Genomic DNA, 19,604 nt, shown 5'->3' on the forward strand with positions numbered 1-19,604 from the left:
AGCGCTAATAGAGTAGTAGTGGAAAGAGGAATATATTCAAATATAAACTACACAGAAGCATTCTGTGAAGCTTCTTTCTGATCTGAGCATTCAGCTAACAGAGTTAAACCATACTTTTGATTGAGCAGTTTTGAAACACTCTGTCTGTAGAAAATGCAACTGGACATTCGTAGCGCTAAGTGGGTAATAGAGGAAAAAAGAATATGTTCAAATATAAACTACACAGAAGCATTGTATGAAACTTCTTTCTGTTCTGTGCATTCAACTAACAGAGTTGAACCTTACTTTTGATTGAGCCTTTCTGAAACACTCTTTCTGTAGAAACTGCAATTGGACATTCTGAGCGCTAAGAGGCCTATATTGGGAAAAATAATATCTTCGAATAAAAACTACACAGAAGCATTGTGTGAAACTTATTTCTGATATGTTCATTAAGCTAACAGAGTTAAACCATACTTTTGATTGCGCAGTTCTGAACACTCTTTCTGTAGAAAATGCAAGTGGACATTCGGAACGCTAAGAGGGTAATAGTGGAAAAAGTAATATATTCAAATATAAACTACACAGTAGCATTCTGTGAAAATTCTTTCTGTTCTGTGCATTCAACTAACAGAGTTGAACCTTACTTTTGATTGAGCCGTTCTGAAACACTCTTTCTGTAGAATCTGCAATTGGACATGCTAAGCGCTAAGAGGCCTACATTGGGAAAAAGAATATCTTCAAATAAAAACTACACAGATGCATTCTGTGAAACTTATTTCTGAATTGTAAATTCAGTTAACAGAGATAAAACATATTTTTGATTGAGCAGTTATGAAACACTCTTTTTGTAGAAAATGCAAGTGGAGATTCGGAGCGCTAAGAGGGTAATAGTGGAAAAAGGAATGTCTACAAATATAAACTACACAGAATCATTCGGTGAAACTTCTTTCTGATCTGTGCATTCAGCTAACAGAGTTAAACCATACTTTTGATTGAGCAGATCTGAACACTCTTTCTGTAGAAAATGCAACTGGACATTTGGCGCGCTAAGAGCGTAGTAGTGGAAAAAGGAATATATTCAAATATAAACTACACAGAAGCATTCTGTGAAACTTCTTTCTGATCTGAGCATTCAGCTAACAGAGTTAAACCATACTTTTGATTGAGCAGTTTTGAAACACTCTGTCTGTAGTAAATGCAACTGGACATTCGTAGCGCTAAGTGGGTAAGAGTGGAAAAAAGAATATGTTCAAATATAAACTACACAGAAGCATTGTATGAAACTTCTTTCTGTTCTGTGCATTCAACTAACAGAGTTGAACCTTACTTTTGATTGAGCCGTTCTGAAACACTCTTTCTGTAGAAACTGCAATTGGACATTCTGAGCGCTAAGAGGCCTATACTGGGAAAAAGAATGTCTACAAATAAAAACTACACAGAAGAATTGTGTGAAACTACTTTCTGTTCTGTTTGTTCAACTAAAAGAGTTGAACCTTACTTTTGATTGAGCCGTTCTGAAACACTCTTTCTGTAGAAAATGCAAGTGGAGATTCGGAGCGCTAAGAGGGTAATAGTGGAAAAAGGAATGTCTCCAAATATAAACTACACAGAATCATTCTGTGAAACTTATTTCTGATCTGTGCATTCAGCTAACAGAGTTAAACCATACTTTTGATTGAGCAGATCTGAACACTCTTTCTGTAGAAAATGCAACTGGACATTTGGAGCGCTAAGAGAGTAGTCGTGGAAAAAGGAATATATTCAAATATAAACTACACAGAAGCATTCTGTGAAACTACTTTCTGATCTGAGCATTCAGCTAACAGAGTTAAACCATACATTTGATTGAGCAGTTTTGAAACACTCTGTCTGTAGAAAATGCAACTGGACATTCGTAGCGCTAAGTGGGTAATAGTGGAAAAAAGAATATGTTCAAATATAAACTACACAGAAGCATTGTATGAAACTTCTTTCTGTTCTGTGCATTCAACTAAGAGAGTTGAACCTTACATTTGATTGAGCCTTTCTGAAACACTCTTTCTGTAGAAAGTGCAATTGGACATTCTGAGCGCTAAGAGGTCTCTATTGGGAAAAATAATATCTTCAAATAAAAACTACACAGAAGCATTGTGTGAAACTTATTTCTGATATGTTCATTAAGCTAACAGAGTTAAACCATACTTTTGATTGCGCAGTTCTGAACACTCTTTCTGTAGAAAATGCAAGTGGACATTCGGAGCGCTAAGAGGGTAATAGTGGAAAAAGGAATATATTCAAATATAAACTACACAGTAGCATTCTGTGAAAATTCTTTCTGTTCTGTGCATTCAACTAACAGAGTTGAAACTTACTTTTGATTGAGCCGTTCTGAAACACTCTTTCTGTAGAAACTGCAATTGGACATGCTAAGCGCTAAGAGGCCTACATTGGGAAAAAGAATATCTTCAAATAAAAACTACACACATGCATTCTGTGAAACTTATTTCTGATCTGTAAATTCAGTTAACAGAGATCAAACATATTTTTGATTGAGCAGTTATGAAACACTCTTTTTGTAGAAAATGCAAGTGGAGATTCGGAGCTCTAAGTGGGTAATAGTGGAAAAAGGAATGTCTTTAAATATAAACTACACAGAATCATTCGGTGAAACTTCTTTCTGATCTGTGCATTCAGCTAACAGATTTAAACCACACTTTTGATTGAGCAGATCTGAACTCTCTTTCTGTAGAAAATGCAACTGGACATTTGGAGCGCTAAGAGCGTAGTAGTGGAAAAAGGAATATATTCAAATATAAACTACACAGAAGCATTCTGTGAAACTTCTTTCTGATCTGAGCATTCAGCTAACAGAGTTAAACCATACTTTTGATTGAGCAGTTTTGAAACACTCTGTCTGTAGAAAATGCAACTGGACATTCGTAGCGCTAAGTGGGTAATAGTGGAAAAAAGAATATGTTCAAATATAAACTACACAGAAGCATTGTATGAAACTTCTTTCTGTTCTGTGCATTCAACTAACAGAGTTGAACCTTACTTTTGATTGAGCCGTTCTGAAACACTCTTTCTGTAGAAACTGCAGTTGGACATTCTGAGCGCTAAGAGGCCTATATTGGGAAAAAGAATGTCTACAAATAAAAACTACACAGAAGAAATGTGTGAAACTTCTTTCTGTTCTGTTTGTTCAACTAAAAGAGTTGAACCTTAGTTTTGATTGAGCCGTTCTGAAACACTCTTTCTGTAGAAAATGCAAGTGGAGATTCGGAGCGCTAAGAGGGTAATAGTGGAAAAAGGAATGTCTCCAAATATAAACTACACAGACTAATTCTGTGAAACTTCTTTCTGATCTGTGCATTCAGCTAACAGAGTTAAACCATACTTTTGATTGAGCAGATCTGAACACTATTTCTGTAGAAAATGCAACTGGACATTTGGAGCGCTAAGAGAGTAGTAGTGGAAAAAGGGATATATTCAAATATAAACTACACAGAAGCATTCTGTGAAACTTCTTTCTGATCTGAGCATTCAGCTAACAGAGTTAAACCATACTTTTGATTGAGCAGTTTTGAAACACTCTGTCTGTAGAAAATGCAACTGGACATTCGTAGCGCTAAGTGGGTAATAGTGGAAAAAAGAATATGTTCAAATATAAACTACACAGAAGCATTGTATGAAACTTCTTTCTGTTCTGTGCATTCAACTAACAGAGTTGAACCTTACTTTTGATTGAGCCGTTCTGAAACACTCTTTCTGTAGAAACTGCAATTGGACATTCTGAGCGCTAAGAGGCCTATATTGGGAAAATGAATGTCTACAAATAAAAACTACACAGAAGAAATGTGTGAAACTTCTTTCTGTTCTGTTTGATCAACTAAAAGAGTTGAACCTTAGTTTTGATTGAGCCGTTCTGAAACACTCTTTCTGTAGGAAATGCAAGTGGAGTTTCGGAGCGCTAAGAGGGTAATAGTGGAAAAAGGAATGTCTCCAAATATAAACTACACAGACTCATTCTGTGAAACTTCTTTCTGATCTGTGCATTCAGCTAACAGAGTTAAACCATACTTTTGATTGAGCAGATCTGAACACTCTTTCTGTAGAAAATGCAACTGGACATTTGGAGCGCTAAGAGAGTAGTAGTGGAAAAAGGAATATATTCAAATATAAACTACACAGAAGCATTCTGTGAAGCTTCTTTCTGATCTGAGCATTCAGCTAACAGAGTTAAACCATACTTTTGATTGAGCAGTTTTGAAACACTCTGTCTGTAGAAAATGCAACTGGACATTCGTAGCGCTATGTGGGTAATAGTGGAAAAAATAATATGATCAAATATAAACTACACAGAAGCATTGTATGAAACTTCTTTCTGTTCTGTGCATTCAACTAGCAGAGTTGAACCTTACTTTTGATTGAGCCTTTCTGAAACACTGTTTCTGTAGAAACTGCAATTGGACATTCTGTGCGCTAAGAGGCCTATATTGGGAAAAATAATATATTCGAATAAAAACTACAAAGAAGCATTGTGTGAAACTTATTTCTAATATGTTCATTAAGCTAACAGAGTTAAACCATACTTTTGATTGCGCAGTTCTGAACACTCTTTCTGTAGAAAATGCAAGTGGACATTCGGAGCCTTAAGAGGGTAATAGTGGAAAAAGGAATATATTCAAATATAAACTACACAGTAGCATTCTGTGAAAATTCTTTCTGTTCTGTGCATTCAACTAAAAGAGTTGAACCTTACTTTTGATTGAGCCGTTCTGAAACACTCTTTCTGTAGAAACTGCAATTGGACATGCTAAGCGCTAAGAGGCCTATATTGGGAAAAAGAATATCTTCAAATAAAAACTACACAGATGCATTCTGTGAAACATATTTCTGATCTGTAAATTCAGTTAACAGAGATAAAACATATTTTTGATTGAGCAGTTATGAAACACTCTTTCTGTAGAAAATGCAAGTGGAGATTCGGAGCGCTAAGAGGGTAATAGTGGAAAAAGGAATGTCTCCAAATATAAACTACACAGAATCATTCTGTGAACCTTTTTTCTGATCTGTGCATTCAGCTAACAGAGTAAAACCATACTTTTGATTGAGCAGATCTGAACACTCTTTCTGTAGAAAATGCAACTGGACATTTGGAGCGCTAAGAGCGTAGTAGTGGAAAAAGGAATTTATTCAAATATAAACTACACAGAAGCATTCTGTGAAACTTCTTTCTGATCTGAGCATTCAGCTAACAGAGTTAAACCATACTTTTGATTGAGCAGTTTTGAAACACTCTGTCTGTAGAAAATGCAACTGGACATTCGTAGCGCTAAGTGGGTAATAGTGGAAAAAAGAATATGTTCAAATATAAACTACACAGAAGCATTGTATGAAACTTCATTCTGTTCTGTGCATTCAACTAACAGAGTTGAACCTTAGTTTTGATTGAGCCGTTCTGAAACACTCTTTCTGTAGAAACTGCAATTGGACATTCTGAGCGCTAAGAGGCCTATAATGGGAAAAAGAATGTCTACAAATAAAACCTACACAGAAGAAATGTGTGAAACTTCTTTCTGTTCTGTTTGTTCAACTAAAAGGGTTGAACTTTAGTTTTGATTGAGCCGTTCTGAAACACTCTTTCTGTAGAAAATGCAAGTGGAGATTCGGAGCGCTAAGAGGGTAATAGTGGAAAAAGGAATGTCTCCAAATATAAACTACACAGAATCATTCTGTGAAACTTCTTTCTGATCTGTGCATTCAGCTAACAGAGTTAAATCATACTTTTGATTGAGCAGATCTGAACCCTCTTTCTGTAGAAAATGCAACTGGACATTTGGAGCGCTAAGAGAGTAGTAGTGGAAAAAGGAATATATTCAAATATAAACTACACAGAAGCATTCTGTGAAGCTTCTTTCTGATCTGAGCATTCAGCTAACAGAGTTAAACCATACTTTTGATTGAGCAGTTTTGAAACACTCTGTCTGTAGAAAATGCAACTGGACATTCGTAGCGCTAAGTGGGTAATAGTGGAAAAAAGAATATGTTCAAATATAAACTACACAGAAGCATTGTATGAAACTTCTTTCTGTTCTGTGCATTCAACTAACAGAGTTGAACCTTACTTTTGATTGAGCCTTTCTGAAACACTCTTTCTGTAGAAACTGCAATTGGACATTCTGAGCGCTAAGAGGCCTATATTGGGAAAAATAATATCTTCGAATAAAAACTACACAGAAGCATTGTGTGAAACTTATTTCTGATATGTTCATTAAGCTAACAGAGTTAAACCATACTTTTGATTGCGCAGTTCTGAACACTCTTTCTGTAGAAAATGCAAGTGGACATTCGGAGCCTTAAGAGGGTAATAGTGGAAAAAGGAATATATACAAATATAAACTACACAGTAGCATTCTGTGAAAATTCTTTCTGTTCTGTGCATTCAACTAACAGAGTTGAACCTTACTTTTGATTGAGCCGTTCTGAAACACTCTTTCTGTAGAAACTGCAATTGGACATGCTAAGCGCTAAGAGGCCTATATTGGGAAAAAGAATATCTTCAAATAAAAACTACACAGATGCATTCTGTGAAACTTATTTCTGATCTGTAAATTCAGTTAACAGAGATAAAACATATTTTTGATTGAGCAGTTATGAAACACACTTTCTGTAGAAAATGCAAGTGTAGATTCGGAGCGCTAAGAGGGTAATAGTGGAAAAAGGAATGTCTCCAAATATAAACTACACAGAATCATTCTGTGAACCTTTTTTCTGATCTGTGCATTCAGCTAACCGAGTAAAACCATACTTTTGATTGAGCAGATCTGAACACTCTTTCTGTAGAAAATGCAACTGGACATTTGGAGCGCTAAGAGAGTAGTAGTGGAAAAAGGAATATATTCAAATATAAACTACACAGAAGCATTCTGTGAAACTTCTTTCTGATCTGAGCATTCAGCTAACAGAGTTAAACCATACTTTTGATTGAGCAGTTTTGAAACACTCTGTCTGTAGAAAATGCAACTGGACATTCGTAGCGCTAAGTGGGTAATAGTGGAAAAAAGAATATGTTCAAATATAAACTACACAGAAGCATTGTATGAAACTTCATTCTGTTCTGTGCATTCAACTAACAGAGTTGAACCTTAGTTTTGATTGAGCCGTTCTGAAACACTCTTTCTGTAGAAACTGCAATTGGACATTCTGAGCGCTAAGAGGCCTATATTGGGAAAAAGAATGTCTACAAATAAAAACTACACAGAAGAAATGTGTGAAACTTCTTTCTGTTCTGTTTGTTCAACTAAAAGAGTTGAACCTTAGTTTTGATTGAGCCGTTCTGAAACACTCTTAGTGTAGAAAATGCAAGTGGAGATTCGGAGCGCTAAGAGGGTAATAGTGGAAAAAGGAATGTCTCCAAATATAAACTACACAGAATCATTCTGTGAAACTTCTTTCTGATCTGTGCATTCAGCTAACAGAGTTAAACCATACTTTTGATTGAGCAGATCTGAACACTCTTTCTGTAGAAAATGCAACTGCACATTTGGAGCGCTAAGAGTGTAGTAGTGGAAAAAGGAATATATTCAAACATAAACTACACAGAAGCATTCTGTGAAACTTCTTTCTGATCTGAGCATTCAGCTAACAGAGTTAAACCATACTTTTGATTGAGCAGTTTTGAAACACTCTGTCTGTAGAAAATGCAACTGGATATTCGTAGCGCTAAATGGGTAATAGTGGAAAAAAGAATATGTTCCAATATAAACTACACAGAAGCATTGTATGAAACTTCTTTCTGTTCTGTGCATTCAACTGACAGAGTTGAACCTTACATTTGATTGAGCATTTCTGAAACACTCTTTCTGTAGAAACTGCAATTGGACATTCTGAGCGCTAAGAAGCCTATATTGGGAAAAATAATATCTTCAAATAAAAACTACACAGAAGCATTGTGTGAAACTTATTTCTGATATGTTCATTAAGCTAACAGAGTTATCCATACTTTTGATTGCGCAGTTCTGAACACTCTTTCTGTAGAAAATGCAAGTGGACATTCGGAGCGCTAAGAGGGTAATAGTGGAAAAAGGAATATATTCAAATATAAACTACACAGTAGCATTCTGTGAAACTTCTTTCTGTTCTGTGCATTCAACTAACAGAGTTGAACCTTACTTTTGATTGAGCCGTTCTGAAACACTCTTTCTGTAGAAACTGCAATTGGACATGCTAAGCGCTAAGAGGCCTATATTGGGAAAAAGAATATCTACAAATAAAAGCTACACAGAAGAATTGTGTGAAACTTCTTTCTGTTCTGTTTGTTCAACTAAAAGAGTTGAACCTTAGTTTTGATTGAGCCGTTCTGAAACACTCTTTCTGTAGAAAATGTAAGTGGAGATTCGGAGCGCTAAGAGGGTAATAGTGGAAAAAGGAATGTCTCCAAATATAAACTACACAGAATCATTCTGTGAAACTTATTTCTGATCTGTGCATTCAGCTAACAGAGTTAAACCATACTTTTGATTGAGCAGATCTGAACACTCTTTCTGTAGAAAATGCAACTGGACATTTGGAGCGCTAAGAGAGTAGTAGTGGAAAAAGGAATATATTCAAATATAAACTACACAGAAGCATTCTGTGAAACTTCTTTCTGATCTGAGCATTCAGCTAACAGAGTTAAACCATACTTTTGATTGAGCAGTTTTGAAACACTCTGTCTGTAGAAAATGCAACTGGACATTCGTAGCGCTAAGTGGGTAATAGTGGAAAAAAGAATATGTTCAAATATAAACTACACAGAAGCATTGTATGAAACTTCTTTCTGTTCTGTGCATTCAACTAACAGAGTTGAACCTTACTTTTGATTGAGTCTTTCTGAACACTCTTTCTGTAGAAACTGCAATTGGACATTCTGAGCGCTAAGAGGCCTCTATTGGGAAAAATAATATCTTCAAATAAAAACTACACAGAAGCATTGTGTGAAACTTATTTCTGATATGTTCATTAAGCTAACAGAGTTAAACCATACTTTTGATTGCGCAGTTCTGAACACTCTTTCTGTAGAAAATGCAAGTGGACATTCGGAGCGCTAAGAGGGTAATAGTGGAAAAAGGAATATATTCAAATATAAACTACACAGTAGCATTCGGTGAAAATTCTTTCTGTTCTGTGCATTCAACTAACAGAGTTGAACCTTACATTTGATTGAGCCGTTCTGAAACCATCTTTCTGTAGAATCTGCAATTGGACATGCTAAGCGCTAAGAGGCCTACATTGGGAAAAAGAATATCTTCAAATAAAAACTACACAGATGCATTCTGTGAAACTTATTTCTGATCTGTAAATTCAGTTAACAGAGATAAAACATATTTTTGATTGAGCAGTTATGAAACACTCTTTTTGTAGAAAATGCAAGTGGAGATTCGGAGCGCTAAGAGGGTAATAGTGGAAAAAGTAATATATTCAAATATAAACTACACAGTAGCATTCTGTGAAAATACTTTCTGTTCTGTGCATTCAACTAACAGAGTTGAACCTTACTTTTGATTGAGCCGTTCTGAAACACTCTTTCTGTAGAAACTGCAATTGGACATTCTGAGCGCTAAGAGGCCTATATTGGGAAAAAGAATGTCTACAAATAAAAACTACACAGAAGAATTGTGTGAAACTTCTTTCTGTTCTGTTTGTTCAACTAAAAGAGTTGAACATTAGTTTTGATTGAGCCCTTCTGAAACACTCTTTCTGTAGAAAATGCAAGTGGAGATTCGGAGCGCTAAGAGGGTAATACTGGAAAAAGGAATGTCTTCAAATATAAACTACACAGAATCATTCGGTGAAACTTCTTTCTGATCTGTGCATTCAGCTAACAGAGTTAAACCATACTTTTGATTGAGCAGATCTGAACACTCTTTCTGTAGAAAATGCAACTGGACATTTGGAGCGCTAAGAGCGTAGTAGTGGAAAAAGGAATATATTCAAATATAAACTACACAGAAGCATTCTGTGAAACATCTTTCTGATCTGAGCATTCAGCTAACAGAGTTAAACCACACTTTTGATTGAGCAGTTTTGAAACACTCTGTCTGTAGAAAATGCAACTGGACATTCGTAGCGCTAAGTGGGTAAGAGTGGAAAAAAGTATATGTTCAAATATAAACTACACAGAAGCATTGTATGAAACTTCTTTCTGTTCTGTGCATTCAACTAACAGAGTTGAACCTTACTTTTGATTGAGCCGTTCTGAAACACTCTTTCTGTAGAAACTGCAATTGGACATTCTGAGCGCTAAGAGGCCTATATTGGGAAAAAGAATGTCTACAAATAAAAACTACACAGAAGAATTGTGTGAAACATCTTTCTGTTCTGTTTGTTCAACTAAAAGAGTTGAACCTTAGTTTTGATTGAGCCGTTCTGAAACACTCTTTCTGTAGAAAATGCAAGTGGAGATTCGGAGCGCTAAGAGGGTAATAGTGGAAAAAGGAATGTCTCCAAATATAAACTACACAGAATCATTCTGTGAAACTTCTTTCTGATCTGTGCATTCAGCTAACAGAGTTAAACCATACTTTTGATTGAGCAGATCTGAACACTCTTTCTGTAGAAAATGCAACTGGACATTTGGAGCGCTAAGAGAGTAGTAGTGGAAAAAGGAATATATTCAAATATAAACTACACAGAAGCATTCTGTGAAACTTCTTTCTGATCTGAGCATTCAGCTAACAGAGTTAAACCATACTTTTGATTGAGCAGTTTTGAAACACTCTGTCTGTAGAAAATGCAACTGGACATTCGTAGCGCTAAGTGGGTTATAGTGGAAAAAAGAATATGTTCAAATATAAACTACACAGAAGCATTGTATGAAACATCTTTCTGTTCTGTGCATTCAACTAACAGAGTTGAACCTTACTTTTGATTGAGCCTTTCTGAAACACTCTTTCTGTAGAAACTGCAATTGGACATTCTGAGCGCTAAGAGGCCTCTATTGGGAAAAATAATATCTTCAAATAAAAACTACACAGAAGCATTGTGTGAAACTTATTTCTGATATGTTCATTAAGCTAACAGAGTTAAACCATACTTTTGATTGCGCAGTTCTGAACACTCTTTCTGTAGAAAATGCAAGTGGACATTCGGAGCGCTAAGAGGGTAATAGTGGAAAAAGGAATATATTCAAATATAAACTACACAGTAGCATTCGGTGAAAATTCTTTCTGTTCTGTGCATTCAACTAACAGAGTTGAACCTTACATTTGATTGAGCCGTTCTGAAACCATCTTTCTGTAGAATCTGCAATTGGACATGCTAAGCGCTAAGAGGCCTACATTGGGAAAAAGAATATCTTCAAATAAAAACTACACAGATGCATTCTGTGAAACTTATTTCTGATCTGTAAATTCAGTTAACAGAGATAAAACATATTTTTGATTGAGCAGTTATGAAACACTCTTTTTGTAGAAAATGCAAGTGGAGATTCGGAGCGCTAAGAGGGTAATAGTGGAAAAAGGAATGTCTTCAAATATAAACTACACAGAATCATTCGGTGAAACTTCTTTCTGATCTGTGCATTCAGCTAACAGAGTTAAACCATACTTTTGATTGAGCAGATCCGAACACTCTTTCTGTAGAAAATGCAACTGGACATTTGGAGCGCTCAGAGCGTAGTAGTGGAAAAAGCAATATATTCAAATATAAACTACACAGAAGCATTCTGTGAAACTTCTTTCTGATCTGAGCATTCAGCTAACAGAGTTAAACCATACTTTTGATTGAGCAGTTTTGAAACACTCTGTCTGTAGAAAATGCAACTGGACATTCGTAGCGCTAAGTGGGTAATACTGGAAAAAAGAATATGTTCAAATATAAACTACACAGAAGCATTGTATGAAACTACTTTCTGTTCTGTGCATTCAACTAACAGAGTTGAACCTTACTTTTGATTGAGCCTTTCTGAAACACTCTTTCTGTAGAAACTGCAATTGGACATTCTGAGCGCTAAGAGGCCTATATTGGGAAAAATAATATCTTCAAATAAAAACTACACAGAAGCATTGTGTGAAACTTATTTCTGATATGTTCATTAAGCTAACAGAGTTAAACCATACTTTTGATTGCGCAGTTCTGAACACTCTTTCTGTAGAAAATGCAAGTGGACATTCGGAGCGCTAAGAGGGTAATAGTGGAAAAAGTAATATATTCAAATATAAACTACACAGTAGCATTCTGTGAAAATACTTTCTGTTCTGTGCATTCAACTAACAGAGTTGAACCTTACTTTTGATTGAGCCGTTCTGAAACACTCTTTCTGTAGAAACTGCAATTGGACATTCTGAGCGCTAAGAGGCCTATATTGGGAAAAAGAATGTCTACAAATAAAAACTACACAGAAGAATTGTGTGAAACTTCTTTCTGTTCTGTTTGTTCAACTAAAAGAGTTGAACCTTAGTTTTGATTGAGCCCGTCTGAAACACTCTTTCTGTAGAAAATGCAAGTGGAGATTCGGAGCGCTAAGAGGGTAATAGTGGAAAAAGGAATGTCTTCAAATATAAACTACACAGAATCATTCGGTGAAACTTCTTTCTGATCTGTGCATTCAGCTAACAGAGTTAAACCATACTTTTGATTGAGCAGATCTGAACACCCTTTCTGTAGAAAATGCAACTGGACATTTGGAGCGCTAAGAGCGTAGTAGTGGAAAAAGGAATATATTCAAATATAAACTACACAGAAGCATTCTGTGAAACTTCTTTCTGATCTGAGCATTCAGCTAACAGAGTTAAACCACACTTTTGATTGAGCAGTTTTGAAACACTCTGTCTGTAGAAAATGCAACTGGACATTCGTAGCGCTAAGTGGGTAAGAGTGGAAAAAAGTATATGTTCAAATATAAACTACACAGAAGCATTGTATGAAACTTCTTTCTGTTCTGTGCATTCAACTAACAGAGTTGAACCTTACTTTTGATTGAGCCGTTCTGAAACACTCTTTCTGTAGAAACTGCAATTGGACATTCTGAGCGCTAAGAGGCCTATATTGGGAAAAAGAATGTCTACAAATAAAAACTACACAGAAGAATTGTGTGAAACATCTTTCTGTTCTGTTTGTTCAACTAAAAGAGTTGAACCTTAGTTTTGATTGAGCCGTTCTGAAACACTCTTTCTGTAGAAAATGCAAGTGGAGATTCGGAGCGCTAAGAGGGTAATAGTGGAAAAGGAATGTCTCCAAATATAAACTACACAGAATCATTCTGTGAAACTTCTTTGTGATCTGTGCATTCAGCTAACAGAGTTAAACCATACTTTTGATTGAGCAGATCTGAACACTCTTTCTGTAGAAAATGCAACTGGACATTTGGAGCGCTAAGAGAGTAGTAGTGGAAAAAGGAATATATTCAAATATAAACTACACAGAAGCATTCTGTGAAACTTCTTTCTGATCTGAGCATTCAGCTAACAGAGTTAAACCATACTTTTGATTGAGCAGTTTTGAAACACTCTGTCTGTAGAAAATGCAACTGGACATTCGTAGCGCTAAGTGGGTAATAGTGGAAAAAAGAATATGTTCAAATATAAACTACACAGAAGCATTGTATGAAACTTCTTTCTGTTCTGTGCATTCAACTAACAGAGTTGAACCTTACTTTTGATTGAGCCTTTCTGAACACTCTTTCTGTAGAAACTGCAATTGGACATTCTGAGCGCTAAGAGGCCTCTATTGGGAAAAAAAATATCTTCAAATAAAAACTACACAGAAGCATTGTGTGAAACTTATTTCTGATATGTTCATTAAGCTAACAGAGTTAAACCATACTTTTGATTGCGCAGTTCTGAACACTCTTTCTGTAGAAAATGCAAGTGGACATTCGGAGCGCTAAGAGGGTAATAGTTTAAAAAGGAATATATTCAAATATAAACTACACAGTAGCATTCGGTGAAAATTCTTTCTGTTCTGTGCATTCAACTAACAGAGTTGAACCTTACTTTTGATTGAGCCGTTCTGAAACACTCTTTCTGTAGAATCTGCAATTGGACATGCTAAGCGCTAAGAGGCCTACATTGGGAAAAAGAATATCTTCCAATAAAAACTACACAGATGCATTCTGTGAAACTTATTTCTGATCTGTAAATTCAGTTAACAGAGAAAAAACATATTTTTGATTGAGCAGTTATGAAACACTCTTTTTGTAGAAAATGCAAGTGGAGATTCGGAGCGCTAAGAGGGTAATATTGGAAAAAGGAATGTCTTCAAATATAAACTACACAGAATCATTCGGTGAAACTTCTTTCTGATCTGTGCATTCAGCTAACAGAGTTAAAACATACTTTTGATTGAGCAGATCTGAACACTCTTTCTGTAGAAAATGCAACTGGACATTTGGAGCGCTAAGAGCGTAGTAGTGGAAAAAGGAATATATTCAAATATAAACTACACAGAAGCATTATGTGAAACTTCTTTCTGAACTGAGCATTCAGCTAACAGAGTTAAACCATACTTTTGATTGAGCAGTTTTGAAACACTCTGTCTGTAGAAAATGCAACTGGACATTCGTAGCGCTAAGTGGGTAATAGTGGAAAAAAGAATATGTTCAAATATAAACTACACAGAAGCATTGTATGAAACTTCTTTCTGTTCTGTGCATTCAACTAACAGAGTTGAACCTTACTTTTGATTGAGCCGTTCTGAAACCCTCTTTCTGTAGAAACTGCAATTGGACATTCTGAGCGCTAAGAGGCCTATATTGGGAAAAAGAATGTCTACAAATAAAAACTACACAGAAGAATTGTGTGAAACTTTTTCTGTTCTGTTTGTTCAACTAAAAGAGTTGAACCTTAATTTTGATTCAGCCGTTCTGAAACACTCTTTCTGTAGAAAATGCAAGTGGAGATTCGGAGCCCTAAGAGGGTAATAGTGGAAAAAGGAATGTCTCCAAATATAAACTACACAGAATCATTCTGTGAAACTTCTTTCTGATCTGTACATTCAGCTAACAGAGTTAAACCATACTTTTGATTGAGCAGATCTGAACACTCTTTCTGTAGAAAATGCAACTGGACATTTGGAGCGCTAAGAGAGTAGTAGTGGAAAAAGGAATATATTCAAATATAAACTACACAGAAGCATTCTGTGAAACTTCTTTCTGATCTGAGCATTCAGCTAACAGAGTTAAACCATACTTTTGATTGAGCAGTTTTGAAACTCTCTGTCTGTAGAAAATGCAACTGGACATTCGTAGCGCTAAGTGGGTAATAGTGGAAAAAAGAATATGTTCAAATGTAAACTACACAGAATCATTGTATGAAACTTCTTTCTGTTCTGTGCATTCAACTAACAGAGTTGAACCTTACTTTTGATTGAGCCGTTCTGAAACACTCTTTCTGTAGAAACTGCAATTGGACATTCTGAGCGCTAAGAGGCCTATATTGGGAAAAAGAATGTCTACAAATAAAAACTACACAGAAGAATTGTGTGAAACTTCTTTCTGTTCTGTTTGTTCAACTAAAAGAGTTGAACCTTAGTTTTGATTGAGCCGTTCTGAAACACTCTTTCTGTAGAAAATGCAAGTGGAGATTCGGAGCGCTAAGAGGGTAACAGTGGAAAAGGAATGTCTCCAAATATAAACTACACAGAATCATTCTGTGAAACTTCTTTCTGATCTGTGCAATCAGCTAACAGAGTTAAACCATACTTTTGATTGAGCAGATCTGAACACTCTTTCTGTAGAAAATGCAACTGGACATTTGGAGCGCTAAGAGAGTAGTAGTGGAAAAAGGAATATATTCAAATATAAACTACACAGAAGCATTCTGTGAAACTTCTCTCTGATCTGAGCATTCAGCTAACAGATTTAAACCATACTTTTGATTGAGCAGTTTTGAAACACTCTGTCTGTAGAAAATGCAACTGGACATTCGTAGCGCTAAGTGGGTAATAGTGGAAAAAAGAATATGTTCAAATATAAACTACACAGAAGCATTGTATGAAACTTCTTTCTGTTCTGTGCATTCAACTAACAGAGTTGAACCTTACTTTTGATTGAGCCTTTCTGAAACACTCTTTCTGTAGAAACTGCAATTGGACATTCTGAGCGCTAAGAGGCCTCTATTGGGAAAAATAATATCTTCAAATAAAAACTACACAGAAGCATTGTGTGAAACTTATTTCTGATAAGTTCATTAAGCTAACAGAGTTAAACCATACTTTTGATTGCGCAGTTCTGAACACTCTTTTTGTAGAATATGCAAGTGGACATTCGGAGCGCTAAGAGGGTAATAGTGGAAAAAGGAATATATTCAAATATAAACTACACAGTAGCATTCTGTGGAACTTCTTTCTGTTCTGTGCATTCAACTAACAGAGTTGAACCTTACTTTTGATTGAGCCGTTCTGAAACACTCCTTCTGTAGAAACTGCAATTGGACATGCTAAGCGCTAAGAGGCCTATATTGGGAAAAAGAATGTCTACAAATAAAAGCTACACAGAAGAATTGTGTGAAACTACTTTCTGTTCTGTTTGTTCAACTAAAAGAGTTGAACCTTAGTTTTGATTGAGCCGTTCTGAAACACTCTTTCTGTAGAAAATGCAAGTGGAGATTCGGAGCGCTAAGAGGGTAATAGTGGAAAAAGGAATGTCTCCAAATATAAACTACACAGAATCATTCTGTGAAACTTCTTTCTGATCTGTGCATTCAGCTAACAGAGTTAAACCATACTTTTGATTGAGCAGATCTGAACACTCTTTCTGTAGAAAATGCAACTGGACCTTTGGAGCGCTAAGAGAGTAGTAGTGGAAAAAGGAATATATTCAAATATAAACTACACAGAAGCATTCTGTGAAACTTCTTTCTGATCTGAGCATTCAGCTAACAGAGTTAAACCATACTTTTGATTGAGCAGTTTTGAAACACTCTGTCTGTAGAAAATGCAACTGGACATTCGTAGCGCTAAGTGGGTAATAGTGGAAAAAAGATTATGTTCAAATATAAACTACACAGAAGCATTGTATGAAACTGCTTTCTGTTCTGTGCATTCAACTAACAGAGTTGAACCTTACTTTTGATTGAGCCTTTCTGAACACTCTTTCTGTAGAAACTGCAATTGGACATTCTGAGCGCTAAGAGGCCTCTATTGGGAAAAATAATATCTTCAAATAAAAACTACACAGAAGCATTGTGTGAAACTTATTTCTGATATGTTCATTAAGCTAACAGAGTTAAACCATACTTTTGATTGCGCAGTTCTGAACACTCTTTCTGTAGAAAATGCAAGTGGACATTCGGAGCGCTAAGAGGGTAATAGTGGAAAAAGGAATATATTCAAATATAAACTACACAGTAGCATTCGGTGAAAATTCTTTCTGTTCTGTGCATTCAACTAACAGAGTTGAACCTTACTTTTGATTGAGCCGTTCTGAAACACTCTTTCTGTAGAATCTGCAATTGGACATGCTAAGCGCTAAGAGGCCTACATTGGGAAAAAGAATATCTTCCAATAAAAACTACACAGATGCATTGTGTGAAACTTATTTCTTATCTGTAAATTCAGTTAACAGAGAAAAAACATATTTTTGATTGAGCAGTTATGAAACACTCTTTTTGTAGAAAATGCAAGTGGAGATTCGGAGCGCTAAGAGGGTAATAGTGGAAAAAGGAATGTCTTCAAATATAAACTACACAGAATCATTCGGTGAAACTTCTTTTGATCTGTGCATTCAGCTAACAGAGTTAAAACATACTTTTGATTGAGCAGATCTGAACACTCTTTCTGTAGAAAATGCAACTGGACATTTGGAGCGCTAAGAGCGTAGTAGTAGAAAAAGGAATATATTCAAATATAAACTACACAGAAGCATTCTGTGAAACTTCTTTCTGATCTGAGCATTCAGCTAACAGAGTTAAACCATACTTTTGATTGAGCAGTTTTGAAACACTCTGTCTGTAGAAAATGCAACTGGACATTCGTAGCGCTAAGTGGGTAATAGTGGAAAAAAGAATATGTTCAAATATAAACTACACAGAAGCATTGTATGAAACTACTTTCTGTTCTGTGCATTCAACTAACAGAGTTGAACCTTACTTTTGATTGAGCCGTTCTGATACCCTCTTTCTGTAGAAACTGTAATTGGACATTCTGAGCGCTAAGAGGCCTATATTGGGAAAAAGAATGTCTACAAATAAAAACTACACAGAAGAATTGTGTGAAACTTCTTTCTGTTCTGTTTGTTCAACTAAAAGAGTTGAACCTTAATTTTGATTCAGCCGTTCTGAAACACTCTTTCTGTAGAAAATGCAAGTGGAGATTCGGAGCGCTAAGAGGGTAATAGTGGAAAAAGTAATGTCTCCAAATATAAACTACACAGAATCATTCTGTGAAACTTCTTTCTGATCTGTACATTCAGCTAACAGAGTTAAAACATACTTTTGATTGAGCAGATCTGAACACTCTTTCTGTAGAAAATGCAACTGGACATTTGGAGCTCTAAGAGAGTAGTAGTGGAAAAAGGAATATATTCAAATATAAACTACACAGAAGCATTCTGTGAAACTTCTTTCTGATCTGAGCATTCAGCTAACAGAGTTAAACCATACTTTTGATTGAGCAGTTTTGAAACACTCTGTCTGTAGAAAATGCAACTGGACATTCGTAGCGCTAAGTGGGTAATAGTGGAAAAAAGAATATGTTCAAATATAAACTACACAGAAGCATTGTATGAAACTTCTTTCTGTTCTGTGCATTCAACTAACAGAGTTGAACCTTACTTTTGATTGAGCCGTTCTTAAACACTCTTTCTGTAGAAACTGCAATTGGACATTCTGAGCGCTAAGAGGCCTATATTGGGAAAAAGAATGTCTACAAATAAAAACTACACAGAAGAATTGTGTGAAACTTCTTTCTGTTCTGTTTGTTCAACTAAAAGAGTTGAACCTTAGTTTTGATTGAGCCGTTCTGAAACACTCTTTCTGTAGAAAATGCAAGTGGAGATTCGGAGCGCTAAGAGGGTAACAGTGGAAAAGGAATGTCTCCAAATATAAACTACACAGAATCATTCTGTGAAACATCTTTCTGATCTGTGCATTCAGCTAACAGAGTTAAACCATAATTTTGATTGAGCAGATCTGAACACTCTTTCTGTAGAAAATGCAACTGGACATTTGGAGCGCTAAGAGAGTAGTAGTGGAAAAAGGAATATATTCAAATATAAACTACACAGAAGCATTCTGTGAAACTTCTCTCTGATCTGAGCATTCAGCTAACGGATTTAAACCATACTTTTGATTGAGCAGTTTTGAAACACTCTGTCTGTAGAAAATGCAACTGGACATTCGTAGCGCTAAGTGGGTAATAGTGGAAAAAAGAATATGTTCAAATATAAACTACACAGAAGCATTGTATGAAACTTCTTTCTGTTCTGTGCATTCAACTAACAGAGTTGAACCTTACTTTTGATTGAGCCTTTCTGAAACACTCTTTCTGTAGAAACTGCAATTGGACATTCTGAGCGCTAAGAGGCCTCTATTGGGAAAAATAATATCTTCAAATAAAAACTACACAGAAGCATTGTGTGAAACTTATTTCTGATAAGTTCATTAAGCTAACAGAGTTAAACCATACTTTTGATTGCGCAGTTCTGAACACTCTTTCTGTAGAAT

Source organism: Symphalangus syndactylus, chromosome 13 (genome assembly GCF_028878055.3).
Source record: "Symphalangus syndactylus isolate Jambi chromosome 13, NHGRI_mSymSyn1-v2.1_pri, whole genome shotgun sequence".
Taxonomy (NCBI): Eukaryota; Metazoa; Chordata; class Mammalia; order Primates; family Hylobatidae; genus Symphalangus; species Symphalangus syndactylus.